Source organism: Ursus maritimus, unplaced genomic scaffold (genome assembly GCF_017311325.1).
Source record: "Ursus maritimus isolate PB19 unplaced genomic scaffold, ASM1731132v1 scaffold_11, whole genome shotgun sequence".
In the NCBI taxonomy this organism is placed as follows: domain Eukaryota; kingdom Metazoa; phylum Chordata; class Mammalia; order Carnivora; family Ursidae; genus Ursus; species Ursus maritimus.
The window spans coordinates 6,726,311-6,748,332 of NW_024423453.1; the positions used below are offsets into that span (position 1 = coordinate 6,726,311).

Genomic DNA, 22,022 nt, shown 5'->3' on the forward strand with positions numbered 1-22,022 from the left:
TTTTTGTTTTTGTTGTTTTCTTTATAACATGAACCCTAAATATAAGCCAAGTATCTAAAAGGCACTTCAAATTGACTGACATTATGAAGAGATAATAAATTACTCTCCAATAGGAATATATATTTGGCCACGTATACTTTAATTTAATGGGCTTTCAAAAATAATCTTGGTCATATTAATTGGTCATATTTGGTCATATTAATTTTTGCCTTATAAAAACTTAACTTAAAAACAGGTCCAATATAAAATAAGACTACGTGGTACACTGTATAAGAGCAAGGTTACAGTTTTCAACATTTTGATGCTACAATAAGAAAAGCCTCAGCTATTCTGAATTAATTAGTCAATTCCTGAATTTCAAATTACCGAGTTTTACCTATATGTTTATCATGTAGGTAAAAATGTAGGTAGAATTTCAAATTACCGAGTTTTACCTACATGCAGGTAAAAATCTATTAGTTTTGTAACCTTTAGAATATGTGTCATAAGCAGGTAGAATGAAGCTATCAGAATTCCATTTTTCTTTATTCAATATTTATTCAATATTGTGGTTTCTTTTTCCTAAAGTTTTACTTTCTAATTTTTCTGGAGGCTGCAAATTTGCAAAAGTGTTTTCTGCCATTTCTCTTTCTTTCTTAATCTACTGACATTTTTTTAAAAATTTAATTCCAGTGTAATTAACATACAGTATTTATTCATTTCAGGTGTACGTTATACTGATTCAACAATTCTATACATTACTGTGTGCTCATGTAGATAAGTGTGCTCCTTAATACCTATCACCTTTCTTACTCATCCCCCACCTACCTCCCCTCTGGTAACCATCAGTTTGTTCTCTGTAATTAAGAGTCTGTTTTTTGGTTTCTCTCTCTCTCTCTTTTTTCCCTTTGTTCATTTGTTTTGTTTCTTAAATTCCGCATATGAGTGAAATCATATGGTACTTATCTGACTAGCCTATTTTGCTTAGCATTATATTCTTTAGACCCATTCATATTGTTGCAAATGGCAAGATTTCATTCTTTTTTATGGCTGAAAAATATTCCATATATATAATATCATGTACATACAAATATATACATATATATATGTCACATCTTCTTTATCCATTCATCTATCAATGGACACTTGGGTTGCTACCATAAGTTGGCTATTGTAAATAATACTACAATAAACACAGAGGTGCACATATCTTTTTGAATTAGTGTTTTTATTTTCTTTTAATAAGTACCCAGTAGTGCAATTACTGGATCATAGGGTAGTTCTATTTTTAACTTTTTGAGGAACCTCCACACTGTTTTCCAGAGTGGCTGCACCACTTCGCATTTCCACCAACAGCGCATGAGGGTTTCTATTTCTCCATATCCTCATCAATACTATTATTTCTTCTGTTGTTTTTTTTAAATTTATTTTAGTCATTCGGACAAGCATGAGGTAATATCTCATTTTAGTTTTGATTTGCTTTTCCATGATGATGAGTGATGTTGAGCATCCTTTCACGTTTCTATTGGCTATCTGAATGTCTTCTTTGGAGAAATGTCTGTTCACGTTTTCTGACCATTTTTAAAATTTGATTACTTATTTTTTGGTGTTGACTTGCATAAGTTCTTTATGTTTACTAGCCCCTTACCGGATATGTCATTTGTAAATATCTCTCCTAGTCCATAGGTCGTCTTATAGTTTTGTTGGTTGTCTCCGTTGCTGTGCAGGAGCTTTTTATTTTGATATAATCCCAGTAGTTTACTTTTGCCTTCTTTTCCCTTGCCTCAAGAGACATATCTAGAAAGACTTTGCTATGGCTGATGTCAGAGAAATTACTACCTGTGCTCCCTTCTAGGATTTTGATGTTGTCAGGTCTCACATTTAGGTTCTTAATCCATTTTGAGTTTATTTTTGTGTACAGTGTAAGAAAGTGTTTCAGTTTGCGAACACCATTGGTTAAAGAGACTGTCTTTTCCCCATTGCTTATTTTTGCCTCCTTTACCAAAGATTAATTGACCACATGACCATGGGTTTATTTCTGGACTTTCTATTATGTTCCGTTGATGTATGTATCTGTATTTGTGCAAGTTTATCGTACTGTTTTGATTACTACAGCTTTGTAATATAACCTGAAATCTGGAATTGTGATGTCTCCAGTTTTGTTTTTCTTTTTCAAGATAACGTTGGCTATCCAGGGTCTTTTGTGATTCCATACAAATTTTAGGATAGTTTGTTTTAATTCTGTGAAAAATGCTGTTGGTATTTTGATCGAGATTGCTTCGAGTAGTATGGACATTTTAACAATATTTGTTCTTCTAATACATGAGCATGGAGTGTCTTTCCATTTCTTTGCATCATCCAATCTATTGTCATTTCTGTCAGTGATGGTTCTTTTCAGTCCAATATTGTGTGATCTCAAGCTTTCTTGCAGTATTTTAAAAATAAGTAGACAATTATATACAGATAAAGAGAAGACAAAGATGCAATCATTACTATAATGTGGTAGTTTGAATAATGTTACATGATAATGATGATTTACTTCATAAAATTTTTGAAAGATATAATTCCATTTAAACCAACCCAAACAAAATTTATTGAGAACAGATTATGGCCAAGGAAATTACTAGTTTCTGCAAAAGACACACAAAAACATTTTGAAAAAGTCATTTATCTTGTCCTCTTAAAGTTCACTATCCAAGACAAATGTACAGACATGAGTGAATTACAAGGCAAACAAAAACCAAACCAGAAAAATACTAAGGAAGGAACTGAAGATAATGAAGGCATTAGTCTGTAAATAGGTATGTGGTATACTATGTTTACAAATAACAGATGCAGGCAGTAACATATCATGTTTTTCTAAAAGCCAAACAGAGAAGAAAAAAATGTGCAGATAATTTTTATATAACTAAAATACTTTTATTTATGACTTTTACTACATTGAAATCCATAGTGGGGAAGGTAACTCTACTCTCACAATTTACAGTACAAATGAGAAAAAGTAGTGCCCATCTGGACATTTCTGAAGAGTAGCAAAATTAAAGTAGCTTTTAAATTGCTTCCTTGAGCTAGAAATTAGGTTGCATACAGTGTTATAACGGTAGGGAGTTCTCAATCAGTACTCCAGTCTAGGTACTGAGAAAGGAGAAAATGTTCACAATTAGCAAATTTTTCAGTTGCTTCTACCAAACAGTCCTCCTAACCTCTGCCACTAACTCATAATCTTTGCTGCAAACATTTTTGACAAGTATTGTTCCCCCCAAACTATGCAAGTTCAATGCATTTCCATGATTTTCATAAGCTGATTTCTTTGTCTAGAATGTTCTTCCTATCTTCCTTCACAGTAATCTGTCTTATTTATGTTTTCCTGCCCAGCATCCCTTCCTCTCTAAAAACAAACTTTAATTTTCTTTGGGAAATAATGCCTTCTCTTTTCATCCATGTGGCTCAGATGTGGCTAATCTAGGCCTCCACATACATCCCACTCAAATGCTAAATGACAGCATGTGCTCCAAGCTTTATATTCCTTCCCTCTGATGAATGGATGAGAAATGGGTATTCATTGAATTCATACCAACAAGCATCAAACCGAGGGACTTTGCTCTATGGATTGGAAGAAAACAGTTTTGCCTCTGAGGTTGGTAATCAGCTAGAATGGAAGGCTGGGCTGCTGGCGTTCATCTTGTTCCACAGGAGAAAACTTGCCTGAAAATTAAGCCAATGAGAAAGGAAGAAAGGAAAGAAAGAAGGAAGGAAGGAAGGAAGGAAGGAAGGAAGGAAGGAAGGAAGGAAGGGAGGGAGGGAGGGAGGGAGGGAGGGAGGGAGGAAGGAAGGGAGGGAGGGAGGGAGGGAGGAAGGAAGGAAGGAAGGGAGGGGCTCGGGAGGGAGGTGAGGAAGTGAAGGAGGAGTAAACTAAGGGGAAAAAGACAAATGTATGGGAAAGGACAGATTCTTGATATATTATCTAGTTGATAGTGAGTTTTACCCTTGGATTTGTCATTCACACAAGCCAACATGGTCCATTTCTTACTTAATCAGAGAAACCTTGTTTTCCAGCAGTATCTTACCTATTTTGCCACTTGTAACCAATTCATTGGTCTGTTCAAACTTTAAATCTCATCGAGCACAGGCTCTACAAGCTCAGTTTTTCTTAACTCCTCAGTTCAGTTTAGGAGGCTGTACCCATAGAGAAACCTCAAGTAGCTTTATCCTTTCGCCCATCACAAGACTCCACCATCATCATTGGTGTAATTCTTTGTCTTCCCAGCTATGGTATAAGCTCCATGAGGATGGGGGAAGTAGTCTTATTTGACCATGTTTCCTTTATCCTAGAATACATATTAGGGTATCAATAAACATTGGTTGAGTAAGAGACTAAAACAGGTCAGCTAAAAGAAGATCAAGATTTAGGAGAATACACAGAGTGTAATTTTTAAAAGACTGCAAGTATTAATAAGAAAACCATAGATATAATAATTTTATAACTCCCCATGTTACAAAGTTCAGCTTTTATTTGTAATCAATCTGTAACTGGTACTCAGATGGGGGGGTCTGGTGGCCATATAAATACTTGTTTCCCCTTTTTGCTATTTCAATTACTCAGGGTTGCTTTCCTTCATTCTTCCTGAATTTTTCATTTCTCCTGAAAGACTCAAGGACCTTCAGTCTCAAGTTCATACCTGCCTGGGTTGATTTCTTCTGAGGCAGAATTTGTGATAAACAAAGAAACAAAAGATCAACCCCCAGGCAACTCCTTTCTCCTCTTCATCCTCACAGTGTCCTAACACCAAATGAAGTTGAGCATGTGCTCAACTGTTCATGAGCTGCTCATATTTTCTTTCCTGTAAAACTCTCAATCATTTATTTTGCCTCTTTTTCTAATTGTTTATGTTTGCTCTTCTAACTGATCTACACCATTCTTTAAGTTCCCAAGATACTAAACCTTATTGGATTTGAGTTTTGCAAATATATTCTCTCAATTTGTGATTTGTAGGTTAGCCCCCTCCTCTGACCACTACCACCTCTCCCATGTATCTTTTACTGAAGAGAAGTTCCTAAATTTCATAAAGTTGAATTTGTCAATTTTTATGGTTTATTACTTTTTTCTGTCTTGTTTAAAAAGTCCTTCTCTATTCTCAAGATCACAGAAATATTTTCCTATGTTGTTTTGTAAGTTTTATGGCTTAGTCCTTCATCTGTCATTGATCTATGTGTGAATAGAGTCCTTTTTTTTTTCATAAAAATAAAGGCTAAATATGGCTAATCAATTGTTCCAGCACCATTTACTGAAATGTCTTCCTTTCTCTAATATTCTACTTAGCCAATCCTTATATTTATCATGTCATAAGTTTTCATATGGTAGGTTTTCTATTTAGTTCTTTTCATATATTTGTCTTTCCAGGAACCATATTTCTTAGTTACTGGAGATTTATAATAATTTTTGATATTTGGTAAGGCAGTCCCCATCCCACCCAACCTTGTTTTCTAGCAGTATCTTACCATTTTTGTTCCTTTATTTTTCCATGTAAATGAAGGACTCAGCGTGCCAGATTCTATAAATATACATACAAATGACTAAACAACCTTTCTGAGGTGGTTATGCTTATTGAATTGATGCTGTAATTTTGGAAAGATGTCATAACTGCAATATTGAGACTTATAGTTTAAGAACATGGAATCTCTTCTCATTTAGATATCATAACTTTCTTTTTTTTGAAAAATTTTATTTATATATGTGAGAGAGAAAGAGTGAGTGAACGAGAGAGAGAGCGCAAACAGGGGTAGGGGAAGAGGGAGAAACAGGACCGCCCAGCAACATGGGGCTCCATCCCAGGACCATGAGATCACGACCTGAGCTGAAGGCAGGCGCTTAACTGACTGAACCACCCAGGTGCCCCTAAATATCATAACTTTCAATAAGCTTTATGACTCTCTCCAAAAGGCTTCCATATTTTTTAAAAGATTTTATTTATTTATTTATTTGATAGAGAGAAAGCGAGAGAGCACAAGCAGGGGGAGTGACAGAGGGAGAGGGAGAAGCAGAATCCCTTCTGAGCAAGGAGCCGGATGTGGGGCTCAATCCCAGGACCCCGGGATCATGACCTGAGCCAAAGTCAGACACTTAACTGAGCCACCCAGATGCACCGGCTTCCATATTTTTACTAGTTTTTTTCTTAAGTTTTCTATTCTTTTTGGTGCTATTTTCAACAGTATTTTAATATTTTATAACCCTTGTTGGTTTATGCATTAAAATAACTTTCTATGTATTGTTTTGTATATAGTTTTTTAATTGATATTCTTTGATTTTTTTAATATAGATAGTTTTGTTTTTACCTATACAATTTTTAAACCTTTAATTTTTTCATGCTTTCCTAAACTTAGACTTTTATTAAAATGCTGAATCAAAGGGCCAATAGCTGTCATTCTTGTCTCATTGCCCTTCCAATTCATCTTTCTGCTTGTTACAGATTTGCTTTTGCAGGTCCTATCTATGAGGATAAGGACATTTCCTTGTGTTGTTTGCTAAGTTTCTGTTTTTAATCATAGATGTTCAATTTTGTCCAACAACTGATCATTGAGAAAATGAGATTTTTCCCATTTTAAACTGTTGTTATGGAACATTATGTTAGGAAATTTTTCTATTGTTAAACCATACTTGTATACCTGGAGTAATTCCACCTTGGTCATAAAATATGATTCTTACATAATGCTTGACTCTGAATTTTTATTTGGGTAATTTTCTTTATTTGTGCTACGTATATCAGTTTGCAGTATCAAGGTTAGACTAAATTCATTAAAAGATTAAGGGGTTTTTCCATGATTTCTGTAATCTGGTATATTTTGTGTGAGAACAGGTTAATTTGATTACTGATTATCAGTAGATTTTATTGGTGAAATCATCTGAACTTGTGTGTTCTTTATGGGAAGTTTTTACTATTGATTTTCTTTAATGGTTGTTGCATTATGCAGGTTTTCTATTTCTTCTTAAGTGAGTTTTGATAAAATGTATTTTTTCTAGGAGTTTAATGATTTTGTTTCACATTTTATCTGCACAATGCAATTCCAATCATCATCATCATCTCAGATTATATATAATAAAATCATACAATATTTATGCATCATTTACTCTATGTTGTGTTATTCTGCTTACCATATATTTCGTATTTAATCCAGGTGCCACTCATTGAGATAGATTCTATTATTTTGCCCTTTTTTACTGATGGTGAAATTGAAGCAAAAACAATTAATTAACTTGACTGTGATCATACACAAATAAGTTGTGGAGCTTGGATATAAACATACCCAATCCAGGGGCACCTGCGTGGCTCAGTTGGTTAAACATCTGCCTTCAGCTCAGGTCCTGATCTCAGGGTCCTGGGATTGATAGCTGTGTCAGGATCCCTGCTCAGGAGAGAGTCTGCTTCTCCCTCTCCCTCTGCCTACCCCCCCGCCACTTGTGCTCCTTCTCTCTCTCTCTCTCTCTCTGGAATAAATAAATAAAATCTTTTTTAAAAATTAGGGGCGCCTGGGTGGCACAGCGGTTAAGCGTCTGCCTTTGGCTCAGGGCGTGATCCTGGCGTTATGGGATCGAGCCCCACATCAGGCTCCTCCGCTATGAGCCTGCTTCTTCCTCTCCCACTCCCCCTGCTTGTGTTCCCTCTCTCGCTGGCTGTCTCCATCTCTGTCAAATAAATAAATAAAATCTTAAAAAAAATAAAAATAAAAATAAATAAACATACCCAATCTGGCTATGAAATTTGGATTTGTAAGTGTATAAACTACATTGGCTTTTACTCTCTGCATCCACAGCTGTGGTCATGTCCTCTTTTCCTTCCCTAGAATCATTTATTTATACATTCGTCATTTATGTCTTGATCACTCTTACCAGAGGTTTGTCAATATTATATTTTTTTAGCATCTACATTTGCTTTTTTGCATCCTTTTCATTGTACATTAGCTTTAATTAATTTGTTTTACTTACTTGTTTTATCTTTATAATTTCTTTCCTCCTCTCCTAGTTGATACAGATTTTATATTCCTGATCAGGAGTTCAACAGTGGAGGGGGACCAAGGGTCTTTCCATCTCATTTCAGAAATAAAAGCTCACTATAGGTATGGATATTCCGGTTATTTCAGCTCTACTCCAAGCTTTCTCGATCCTGGCACTATTGACATTCTGCACCAGATAACTGTTGAAGAATTTTCAGGGATTGAGTATGTTTAGCAGTATCCCTAGTCTCTGCTCACTAGCTGCCACTCCCCAACCTGTGACAAACAATGTCTCCAAACATTGCCACATGTGACGGTGGAGGGGGGCAGCAAAATTTCCCCTAGTTGAGAACTGCTGCACAGAAAAAATACAAAAATTCACAATTTTGTAAATTAGAGTGGAAATTCAACTTAATGTGAACATGTGGAATCATCCCGAAATACAAAGTCTTTTGGATTAGAGCAGTAATTCTTAATTGGGTAATTTAGAAAAAAAATAAAGAATGGTTGTATCAAATGAATAGTGAGTGCCCATGTTAAATAAAAAATATCAAAAATATTTTTAAAGCTTTTTAAATTAAGAAAGTTAATGATGTTGTCATTGAATTTCATATCTGCCAATGGAAATGTTTTAAGGCTGACCTAGACAACAGAAAATAAGAATAGCAAGGTAGATTTATATCCTATATTTTTTCCTTGTATACGTCAGTCACTGTAAAAACCATAGTAGTTCACAGGCTTTTTGCACATAAGTAGCTAAATATCCTTCTTTCCACTTTACAGTACTCTAATATTGGCACAAAAAGGTATTTTTAAGAATGTGCATCATGTATTCATCAACCAAGTAGAAATTATCAAGTGGAAAAGATATTCGGCAACCCGGTTCTGAAAGGCATTTCATTAATTTTACAAGTTGGGCAGGAAGGAACCTAGTGCACTCCGGCAAAGGGAGTCTCTAAAGAAAATATAGCTTTTACCAGATAGTATTCTCCCCTCTGAATCACAGTTGAACAAATGAGTTCCCGTGGAGAATGCTAGGACATGTGTCGTGGTGTTTCATGACCCATTCCTTTTCCTAATAAAAATACAACTAAAGTCCTGCCTCCCTAAAAAGCACTGGGTGATTTTATGACATTTCCTTAACTCTCTGGGTATTTTAGACATTAGTAAAATTTACCTTCACTTGACGGGAAACCCACGAAATGGTACTAAGATGGACTAGTGAGGAGCGTTTCAGTATGAATAACGGCAGTTGTGCGTTGCAGTCAATTTCTCAGGCAAACGCAGTGATTTACTCCGAAGAACTGTTAACTGGATGAGAACTAATAAAATACTATCTAGCTGATGCCCATAGGCTTTGATAGATGAAGGGATAAAAATGGTTTCTAAATGACAGGATTCTGAATATATGAATAATTGGTGTTTCTAAAATCCTTAAAACGCTTACAGATAATATCTTTCTTACAAAGCATTTCTCTAAAATCTTAGATGCAAACAAATTTGGAAGGATTTATGTGCCCAAACACATATGCAAGACATCGTCTTACAAACAAAGGAACTGTAGTTCCTTATTGAGCGTAGAAATTCTGTTAGAACACATGTTCTTATTTCCTCATGAGGTGTATGACTCACCAGGTCTTCCTTTGTAGTATTCACTTCCTTAGCAAAAGTTTTGTATAAATACAGGAAAAGTATAAATTTCATTATCATTTCTCTCCATGTTATCTTAAATTCCTTTTTAGTAGTGACTGAAACTAAAATACAGTTTTATTATATCATATGCCCAGATTTGTAAAGGCAAACAAAAAATATATTCCGTATAAGCAGTATGTTTACTAAGATTAATCAGCAATTAATTAATAGTCCACAGTTTTCTAAAAGATTGAGCTACCTACATCTGTTTAAACTTTTTTCACAACTTCTCACACATATGTTGTTTTTGTTTTTGTTTTCAACTAGCTTTTAAGGCCCACTAATACATATCTGCAATCTACCTTTTCAATCTTATCTCTCAATGAGATTCTAGTAAATCTTTAGAGATTCTAGCAAAAGCAAAGAGCTATGTACTTCTGGTATAGTCCCCTTGCCTTTGCTCAGCCATTTCCCCTAGTTGAGATGTCTCTTCCCTGTGTCTGAGTTTCTAACTTCTACCCATCATTCAAGGCTAAACTCAGATACTATCTGTATTAAAGCTTTTCCCAATCCTTCTAGTAGAAAAAAATCCCCTTGCTCATCTCAGCTTCCATAATGCTTTATATGCCATCTCATTTTGCATAGTTATTTACAGACGTGTTTCCTCACTTGCAAGAGTATGAAGTGTTGAAGGGTAGGGGCTGTGTTTAATTAAATTTTCTATCATCTGAAGGGCAAATAGTAAGTCTATAACAAATACCCATTATTGATGGAAGAAGAACAGAGAGGTAGATACCTAAACAGTTTACCTTAATGATAACATGACACAAAACAAAAATCCAGGAGAGATGCTGAGGAGCTGCTAATATCATAGTTTACAGCAACGGGAATCTTTTAGATCCTTAGGAGCAATAATTACAAATTCAGTAATTTGCAAGACATATGACTTTGAAATCAGAGCTGTTGACTGAGGGCTCACAAACACAATTATGAGTTTTGCAGTTAGGAGATACTCTTTGTTTTTTCTCCCACAGTAAGTGCACTCTTACCAGCTGTTATGCCTGATCCTGCCACCATTTCTGCCAAAAACAACATCTTCCATCAGTCCCCTGCTTCTCAGCTGTGCCACTCCAAAACAATGTTTGCTCCTCATTAAAAATCTGCAGAACCAACTGAGAGTCAACCCACCACACAGGCAGCCCAAACCAAACTGGGGAGGAGAGACACGAAATCTGATCTTGGTTACTCACGCCACTGAGAGGGTTGCTACTGCATTCCACACAAGCTGCAAGCAATGGAGAGGCCCCGCTGGGTGTCCTGTTGGGAGGCCGTGATGGCAATCAGACCATGTGGTCATGAGGGCACGTGCTGCTGTTACAAGGTCGCTGCAAAGCAAATAAACCACAAAATTAATCAGTTGCAGCTTGTGGAGACCATGCTACTGAAGAGGCACTTGTGCCACCTCACCCATATAAATTGGACCCATGGTTCTGGTCTATCTCCAAAGAATAAGAAAGGTTTTATAACCAGATGGGACTCTAAACAAAGCAATTGGCCATGGATGCTGGGTTGCTGGCATTCATGGTGGTCTGCGGTGACATGGAAAGACCCAGGACATGAAGTTAAAGCACTCCAGATTGTTTGAGAAGTGAAGATGTTTCGGTATTATGAGAGATCCCAGAAAACTGACCGGATTTTATGATTCTGTATCTCTTCTACCCATACCCTAGAGATCTGGTTATCACTGAGGTCCTTTCATGCTCCGAGCTAGCTGCTATTCAAAAAGAGAAGCATCAGCAATTTCAAAGTGCATTGTGATTCTAAAACATCTCTGCCTAAATGATACATTCCCGTAACAATATATATTTCTTTAACCATATATATCACCCTATGATTTGGGGCCCAGAAATTACCAGTCCCTTCAAGTTTCAAACACTACAGGTGTTTAAAACTACTTACTATAATTACTTCTTTGGTTAAACATGACAGATCTGACTTTCTTCATTAAAAATACAAGAGAGCAAATCAGAGATTTTCTTCTCTACAAAATACTTTGTGGGAAATTTGCACACATTGGCAAAAACCTTCCATGTAGTTAAATGGCAAAGACAAGAAATTCAATTGCAGACATTTATTTTATGAGATTAGGGGTTACACTGAAGGAAAAAAAAAAACTGAATAAGGCCAAGAAAATAATGAAACCTTTGTTATAACAGCCATCTAAACATGTGTATTATATGTTAGATTGGAAATGTATCTTGGGATCATACACCTGGGTCTGGTTCACGCACAATGTTGTTAGAGACGATTCAGAGCCATCCAAAGGACGCTCAGACTGTTAAGTGTCAAGATCATTTTTTCTGGCTGATCAACAGGCTCTAGGTGTGTACGATTAACCAACAGTGTAAGAATACAAATGGGAAATAAGGAGACACTCCACCTGTCATATAAAATACATATGAACAGAATTACTTAAATTACTTACATAATATGAATTGCCATATTAGAGAAAATAACCTTAATTTGAATAACTTATACTTGTATGAATTTTGTATACAGCATACATTAAAATTTTTAAGTAAAATATTAATGTCACATATAAGTTATGCAATAACTTATATAACCAATCATAACCATCAATCTACTTATGCTATCTTAACAAAACAGAACAATGTAACTATTTCTTAGTAATCATGCTAACTTGATTATAAACAACCTCTACCAAATGTTTTTAGAGAAATAATAAGGTTTTTCTACAAATGACCAAATGTTTTCTACAAATGACCCAAAAGAACCCCTTGTGTTTTCTTTCACAAAGAGATTCTTTACTCCAGAAGATAAACCAAATAATAACATATTTATTAATATAAAGAATTAACATTCTGGTTCATTATTTTGTAATAAAGCAAAATGATACATTATTTTGTAATGAAGGGAAAATAAAAATGTTATAACTACAATCTATATTTAAAGCAATATTACAGTCATCTCACTGTTAAACATAATAACACAATTTTTTAAATTCAATTGAGCTAATTTTCCTGTTAATTAAGAAGACCTTAAGAATTTTTTAAACCAATGAGAAAAAAAGGGAGTCACTGCCTCTCTCAAATGAAAATGAATTATGTAAACATAGATTACATAGTGTGGGGGAAATATAGGAAGGCTATCTCTGCCTTGTCTCAGCTTGCCAGGTCTGCATCTTCTCTATCATCAGCTATACACACAAAGCACCTTACAAATCATAATAAGATAACAGACAAAATGTCATTTATGATTCATAATTATGTGTTTTACTTTTTGTCTGATATCATCCTTTCTCAGTCATATATGTATATATATACGCATATATACAGGCATATACACTGCAAATGTATATTACGTGTATATTAACTATGTGACAGAAAGCTAGTTGTATCGGTCACCAAGCTTATATTAACGTACATTGCCAAAAGTATTGGGAATATGCACATGTGTGTGTGTGTGCGTGTGCGCGTGTGCACGGGCACATGCAAGTGCATGTGTGCATGCCCTTTGGGGAAGTAGTTAGAAAGAGCATAGCTTTTGATTTGATCTGCACGGTGAAAGGCTTTTATAGGAAAATTTTTGCATATAAAATCACATCTAGCATCTTAGTCCAATGCTAGGTATCATAAAAAACAAAAATAAGAGTTTTGGCTATCTATTTAAATCCTATATTCATATACACATACATACATACATACATACATACATACACATGTTTGCCAATTTAAGGAAGAAAGAAGTAAAATGAGTCTGAACTAGTTTCACCATCTGCAAGTCACTAGTGAGGAACAGAATGTTTTCATCAGTCATTATGGGTCAGATCTCAATGATTAAAAACCCCAGAGCTTCTCAAGGGTATAATTTCCTGGTTCTCCACCTGCACACTTCCCAGTAGACCTCATCACCCTTGACTCTAACCAAATTCTGGAAAAGCAAGTTAATTCTAATTGAGACGTAGAGTTAAGCAATACATGCAAAAGGAAATCAGTTATGTTGATAACCAGATAAAATTAGCACAAGATTTTGACAAAAATATCAGCAGGGAATTTTTTTTGACTTTGTCTTATATCATCATTGCAACTGATTGCAAAATTATAAACTGATTGCAAAAAAATGTTATAGTAAAAAAATAGCAATATTTTCTTGAGATTTTACATCAAATATCATCAATAGACCAATAGCCACATTCCAGTGGCCTGACAAGCTCAATTTGACTTTTGAATACTTTGGAATCAATAAACCCCCAAATGATTTGGACCAATCACAAACCTCTAGTTATTTAAACCCTTGAGCATTTCAAAGGAAATTTAATCTATATGATCTGATTAATTTACACTTTACTTATCAAAATGGTATTTGCAGGAGTTATCTGATGTTACAAAAGACTGCTTTATAAAAATACTTGAATCTGTTCTTTTCAGAAAGAATGCCATTTTAAGATTAAGCTACTCCCCTACACCTCTAAATGGTTACAATTAGTTCAAAACTCAGAATATTTCTAGTTTCTAAGGGTACTGAATTTTCATCAAAGCATTCTATCTTTCTCAATCACGGCCAGATCACAGAGCATTCTTTCTTGGTGCTTGTAATTCCAAGATGCCTCCATAATTACAAACAGTGCACTGTAGTTGTTCTGAGACAAAACAGCCCTCTCTGATTAAGGAACTTCTAAAACAATGGGTTGAAACCATTTTCTTAGACTTTATTTCCTCTTCAATAAATAGTGCTAACATCAGAAATAAATGGAATAAAATGTGGTCATGCGGGAAATTTTCAAAACAAATATGCAAAAAGACTAAACCTTTTGCTGAAAACCAATCTGGAAACAAACACCAGCAATTGATTCTATTCAAGATTCTACTGTAGGGCTTTGGTTTGTTGTTTTTGTTCAATTAGAATTTGGTATTATTGTCTACTTTATCTACACTTATAACATGAGGTGACAAACATAAATCTGTAGTTTCCTTGAAAAAATTAATTTAGAACAGGATCTGATTACAAAATAATATTTTATTTTATGATCATTTGGGAGTGCCAATTTTTACATAGTTTGAGGTTATATAGCATTGAGGAATAAATGAGTCTTTGGAAGAACCATATGTGGCATGAAAAGAATGGAATTGAGAAGAGAAATATTCTGGAGTGTTTGATATAATCCAAATCTTTTCTAATTCAGACTCATGGATGGTCTATGTCCTGATACAACTAAGGTAACATTAATATGTGAGAACTTTTATAAAATTCCACAGTTAACAATCATCATGCTGGAAAAAGAATAGTGGAGGCAGTAAGACAACAAAATGGTTCCAAGCTACTTGGGTTTGAATCCCAGCTCTGACACGGAATTGGTGGATGACTTTGCACAAGCCATTTAAACTCTCTGCATCTGGTTCCATATCTATAAAAACAGAGATAGCAATATTTATGTTTCAGGATTGTTGTGATGACTACTTGAGTCTTCGAAGTACTAGAACTTCAGCAATGTAAATGCTAGCTCTTCTAAAATATATAAAAAAGATCAGTTTGACATTTGAGAATTATTTTTCCCCTGTGCCTTCTTTCCTGTCGACTGCCTCACACCCCCGTGCCTTCTTGTGTTCATATCCCAAAATAATATAGTAATATGAAATGACTTTTTTAATTTCAAAAAGATATGCTATTTGCTTACTGCTCCTTAACAGTGCTTTGTCATCTAAAATTGAATATAAAAAATTGAATATAAAAAACACCAAACAAATAAAGCCAGTTTTATGGCATCATCTCTCTAAGTCTTGTTGAGTTGGCTGTGAAATGTCGAATTCTATCACTGGCCACAGATCGTCACTTTAAGCCAATGTTTTTTTCCATTGATGTGTTCAGCAATTACTTCTAGTATTGTGTAATCAAATCTCATCTTCATCTTTTCCAGCTTTGATCCAACCATACAGTCATCTGAGTTCTCTTCATGTTGATAGGACTTTTTGTCCTTTGGGCTTATTAATTTCTTCCCTTTGTTTCCTCCAAAATATCTTTGTATTTCTCTTCTTCCTCTATGCTCTAGATCTTCTCTTTACCTGAATTCAATAAATATCCTCTTCATTGTCTCCCTGCCATCCAATCCTCTCTTTCAAATTAGTCTGCCCCCCACAACGAGACTCACCTCCTTCTAACACTGTCTTCCTTATGCTACCACAACTCTTTCTTGTCTCCAACATTTGGCCCAAAGTCTTTTGACTGATTTTCACTCTGCATTTTCTGACTCCAGCGGACACAGTCTGCCTTTTGCATTGAGGCAGGTTTCTTCTGTCAGTGGAACACATCCCGACCATTCCTACATTGATTTGTTTGTTCAATCTTCTCCTATCATGAACCCCTCTCCTTTTCTTCTACACCTTTGTATCTTAAATATCTGGTTAAGGTCCATTATATCAAGTTTTACTCTCTCCAGAGACTGTTGGTGTCTACTCTGACAGCACCGATCACTCCCTTATAGGAGTCACTATGGTGCTTAGCATCAGTACCTGAGAATTTAACATTTCCCTCTGTGTTAGTTACTTCACCCACAAATCCCAAACTGATTACATACCTCTTGATGTCTGAGACAATCTATGCATTGTCCATCAAGTTTCTGGCAGGTAATAGACAAGCAAAATACATTTATTATAGAATTAATTGATTAGTAATTAAAATGGTGCACAAATTTAAAATAACTTTGTAAATGCTAGCTCTTAAATTTCACCCCTGTGAACTAAAATCAGTGAACTACCCTCCACACGTCCTTCACTCAGTCTTACTGAGTCCCTCTCATCTGCCCAAGACTGTCTTTCTTTGTTTCAGTTTATTTTATCTACCACCAGCTCAGACTTTCTGAATCAGTGGTTCTGTGTTAGTTCTCCTACATGAGCTCAATGGATTCCTCCCCTTTCTTTTCTTTATCATAGTAGACATTGATAAAAATAATACAAGTTACAGTTGTGAGAATTAAACACCAAATCTGTCTATCTAAATGGTTATTCTGACATCAAGAAGAGTTCAAAAGGTCATCAAAAGGAAAAAACAATTAGAATGGCTGATTTCAAGGGAAAATTAATGTCTTGGTGTCCCACTGATATTCAAAATTCTCTATAGTTTTATAGCATTGTAAGTGTGAGAAAGTTATTGCACCATTACTTTAGTTGTTGTACATATATTTGGTTTATAGATATAAAAAAGAATGATCCAAGTATTTTTTTATAACTCAAAGTAAATTGACTTATGATTGACATGTAGGTTTAGATAAAATATGCAAATTGTCAATATTCAAAGTTTCCCTGAAACTTCCTTATCCTTCTAAGTTTATCTACCATTTCAGCCTAAACAAAAGTCTCTTATGCAGTCTGGTCTCTCCACTGCCCTTGAACTTAAGCCTACTATTTCCCCATCTGGAATGCCTTTTCACTAAGGAATATTCATCCCAGTCTAGATTTACATTTCTGTTCTATCCTCTCTAGCCTCTTCTTAACTATTGACCTTCTCTCTTATATTTCTAGAAAACTTATTATATAAGTTAGAATTAATTGGAAGACTGCTTTTTTAAGTGAATGTTTCAAACATATGCCTATTTTATCTGCACCTAGAATGCAAGTGTGTAGCTTTTAGGGACCATATATTAACTCTTTTTTAAAAATTATCATTATTATCATTTTACTCCCTGGTATGAGCACTGTATGTAGTTGATGCTGAAGAACTCCTTTTGAGTAATAAGCTAGTGAATAATTTTGCCTCTTTTAATAACTACCATAAAGGCCGTTTAATATTATGTGTGAGATTTATTAAAGACTTACACTCCAAAAGTTGATCATTAGTCCTCGTATATGACAACATAGTATGACAGTCCTATATAATGATAACATAGTTAATAATAATAATGGTCATAAATAAGAAGAAGAAGAAGAGGAGCTAACATTTAATAAAAGCTTAGTGTGTTCCCGGCACTCTTCTTTAACCCTTTTATGGATTAAATCACAAAAATCCTCCTAAGATAGGCATGGCTATTGTCTCAGTTTTACAGATGAGAGAACTAAAGCTAAGAGAACCTAAATAATTTGCTACAGATCCTGCAAAACTAGAGATCAACAGTAGAGTCACAAGAAACACTAAACATCTGCCATGGACCAGGCATTCTATTAAGTGACTTGCTTTATTTTTCTATGTGACGCTCACTAGAGAATATTATCACATTTTATTTATATGAGAATTGATAGGTTCTATGACTTGCAAATACTCTTCTGATTAGTATACCTGCAATACAATATCCAGTATTCTTTATCTGTTTTGTTTGGGACTCAAATCATACTTATGCTTATTCATATATATAGCTATATAAAACCAATTGAAATTAAAATCTTCTAAGGATGGCAGGGCAGGATAAGCCAATAGGCAAATTTAGTCCATGCTGAGGCCCACCAGAAAAACAAGGACTTTTGAGAACACTTTTAAGTTTGTTATTTCAAAAGCGCTATGGAGTGGGTATAATGGGTATAATGGAAAATCTGTATAGAACATTCTTATAATTAGTCTATGTTTTAGTATCAACTGCCTCAATTCTCCACTCTAAGCTATATCTATACTCTTTGCTCTGTGACTTTTCAGATTCTCACTGAAGGGGCAGAATATATTTTCCTTCTTCTTGGCTTCAGGTTGGGCTTCGAGATTTGCTTTGGCCAATCGAGTAAGACAGAGTTGAAGGTATGCCAGCTCTGCGCCTAGGTCTTAAGAGTTTTTGCATGCTTCATCTCCCTTTCTGAGACCCCTGCCATCAACTTAAAAAGAATATGCCTGGGCTAGCTTAACGGTTCCCGAAGTAGCGTGAGACACAGATGGAGCCTAGTCAAACTGCAAGACCAGTCTAGATCATCTGAGTTCCAGCTGACCCCCAGAGCAAGGCCAGCTGAGATTAGCAGAACCACCCAGCTGTGCCAGGATTAGATCAGCGGACTGTCAACTGTCTGGATAAATACCTAAATAAATGCTGGATATTATAGAAAGCTGAGATTTTGCAATATTTGCTGCACAGCATTATTATGGTCAATAACATTATTTTCATTGGAAATTGCAAATGGGGTATGGATGTAGCACCATACTTTTTCATTGGTTAGAGCTACGTGAAATGGCAGTCTGATGCTTTAGGATGGTAAATCAGATTGGTCTCCAGTGCAAAATTGGAAGGCTTTTTTTAAAATCTGTTTGCTTGCATGTATGTCTGTTTGTTTTACTTTGAGGAGGAAAAGGTAAATATTTTTCTGATACCTCACTGACAAAATTATATAAGAGTGCATTGAGTTAAGGATGGACATACGTGACAGGCACTATTTTGAGTGTCATCTGGCTTTCTATATATAGCCTTTGCCTTAGATGTGTTCCTGCGAAGGCTTCCTGTCTTCTCAAATCTGAATTAGTTGTCCTCTATTTTTTTTAAGGTTATTTATTTATTTATTTGTGAGAGAGAAAGGGGCAGGTAGGGGCAGAGCGAGAGAGAGAATCTCAAGCAGACTCCCTGCTGAGCACCGAGCCCATGGAGGGGGGGCTAGATATCACTACCCTGAGATCATGACCTGAGCCCAAATCAAGAGTCGGTTACTTAACCAACTGAGCTACCAGGTGCCCCTGAGTTAATTGTCCTCCTAAGTATTTTCGGAGTACTCTTTTTTCCCCAATGTAGGCTTTAGCTTTTTCACTTGCCTTTACTTGTCTAAACTACTATGTCCATGAAGAAAAAGAACACATTTTCATTGTTTACTATTGTAACTCCAACACTACGTATAGTTCTCGTCACATAGGTAGCTATCAATAAACATTTTTTAAAATTAAACGACATTGATTTTTATTTTAAAAATACCTACTCTCATTTGCCTTTTGCTAATAAATATTAACTAATTTTAGATTTTTTAATTTCATGTCATGAAAAAATTGTTTTCTTTCTTTCCAAAGTTGTTATCTTATTATTATAAGAGTAAATAGACTGAGGATAACAAAGTTTCAGAATTTAGACATTAAGACAATGAAAAAGTAAAAGCTTCTCTTTTATACTTTTAGAATTTTCCCTAGACAAAACCATGTTTAATCGTTTCTATTTTTTTCTTCTTTGATGGTTATTTAATTCAAAAAGTATGCTTTTAACTTCAATTTCCAAAAATATCAATTTAAATATTATCAATAGTTTCAACCTCATAGAATAATGAATTTTAATTATCTTAACCACTATATCCTTTCTCCTAAAAAATGTAGAAAGATACTTTTTATTTTTTAATTATTTAAATTATATATTCAAACCTCTATTTCTTATCACTTCAGATAATATTTATTGACTCTCTAGTGTGTAAGATGTAAATGTTAGGTTGCAGCAGGTCTAGAAAGTAGAAGTTTCAGTTGATAAAAAGCAGAAAATCAGAGACTCTGAGAGAAAGGTTCTCAGAACAAAGTGGATTTCAATTAGCAACTGGTGTAATTAAGGAGCTCTGTGTTCACACTGATAAGGTATAGCTAAATGCTGCTTGATATAAACAGGATCAGAGAAAAACAATTACAAATACCAGGGGTGGGGGGAAGAACTGCATAATAACATCATGGGCTAAATCTAAGTGGAACTAAGATCTCATATGACTTAGCAATCAATTAATTACATTTCCTATTCGAGGGGCCTAATCAAATAAACTTAGTTCTGACATAAATAACATTTTTATAGTATCACATTTTAAACTCTATTTTTAACTATGAGAACCACAGATTTTTTTTATTATGTTCAATTAGCCAACATATAGTACGTCATTAGTTTTTGATGTAGTGTTCAACGATTCACTGATTGCGTGCATATAACACCACAGATTTTTTTTAAGTTTTCATTTAAATTCCAGTTAGTTAACATACAGTGTTATATTAGTTTAAGGTATACAATATAGCAATTCAACAGTTCCATACGTCACCCAGTGCTCATCACAATTGTCCCTAGTATCATGAGGCTGTCTGGCTGGGACCACCCAGCTACATATTGTGCACATGTGATTTGTCAGACAGGAACAGGTGCCCGAGGACCTGATACATTTTCAGGGTATTCAAAACTTTGTAAAACCATTTTTAGAAAAACTTACATTTTCCTGATAGCACTATTTTCAAGAGCATACATTCCTTTTGTGAGGATTAATGTTTGGAAATTAATACATGTCATGAGTCACTCCATAAAAATTAGTTCTAAATTTGGATTTTAAACAGCACGGTATACTGAAACGTATAATAGTTGATGTGAGAACCCTAGGTTTCTGTACTTTATGATTTCTAGACTTTAGTAATCTTGTCTCTAAAACAAACCATTGATTAGACAGTCTCTAAGATCTCTTGAAAAATCAAACACCGCGTGTTTTTAAAGAATGGGAAGGCAGATCAAGGGTGTCATCTGGTCTTAGTTCTCTTTGAAGGTACAAGAAAGATAATTCCTTCTTTAATATTTTCTTTATTCCCTTTGACCTTAAAGGAATTAAAAAGTAACTTCTCTCTCAAAAAAGTCTGAACATCTTCATATTAAGTGAATTTCAAACATTGTTTCAAATGATAAATTATATGATTTGGACTGAAAACAGTTAAGAAACTGGAAATTACTCCATAAGATATAGATTTTATATATTCTATTTTGCTTTATGGCAGTCATTCATAACTTCATGGGTTCTTTTTGTTTTTGTGGGCACTGTTGACTTTAACATTGGTTTAATCATATTTATGAGTATTTATCATCATTCTTTAGGCAAGTACTTCTCAAGCAATGTAAATTCAAATAGAGAATTGATAAAAATCAGATAATGTTGTATTAAAAAAAATCTTTGAAGAACTGAACCTTAACAGATGAAATGATTTTCAGTCACACAGCACATAACTAGAATTGCTTTCTTCTGATTCCAACTTTTGTACATGTAATATTAGAAAACACACTGAATTTCCATGATCCCAAAAGAAACTATTTCCAGGAATTCTTCGATGATCTTTTCCTTTTTATGTTGGAAAACAAGAGTCATACGTCTGAAAAAAAGCCCAAATTTTAAAAGCTCCAATGCAAATGAAATTTTTGTAGATTCTTTTTATTTGTGAATATTTAATCTTATAGAAATTGGTTGCTGCAACAAGAACAGATTCAAAACAAGAAGAAAGTCCATTGGATTTTTTTAATAACAGCTTTGTTGGGAGATATAATTCATATACCATAAAATTCACTGTTTTAAAGTATACAATTCAGTGATCTGATAGCATTTTAACAATTCCTGGTAAATGGCAATATTGTACCCAGATTTTAAAATGCTGCAAATATAAACAAAAACAAAAAGGAAGAGAGAACTCTGGATGATGAACGTGTGCAGTAGGGAGGTTCTTAGATATTGATAAAAGTTGTAGAG

At 34.7% G+C, this 22,022-nt stretch overlaps 1 long non-coding RNA gene across 3 annotated transcripts in view; it reads right to left on the minus strand.

Moving 5' to 3' along the window:
• Nucleotides 1-2,276: 2,276 nt before the first annotated feature.
• LOC103661751 overlaps nt 2,277-22,022 on the minus strand; it is a 583,685-nt gene continuing 563,939 nt past the window's right edge. Inside the window, exons 5-8 of one of the 3 annotated variants that reach the window (XR_568237.1) lie at nt 10,851-10,985; nt 10,650-10,760; nt 4,047-4,307; nt 2,277-2,403 (exon numbers count right to left, since the gene is read on the minus strand). This is a non-coding gene — a long non-coding RNA (uncharacterized LOC103661751). Of the gene's footprint in view, nt 2,404-3,853; nt 4,308-10,649; nt 10,761-10,850; nt 10,986-22,022 lie in introns of those variants that run through there. The other 2 variants (XR_568235.2, XR_568238.2) reach the window with 2 other exon arrangements.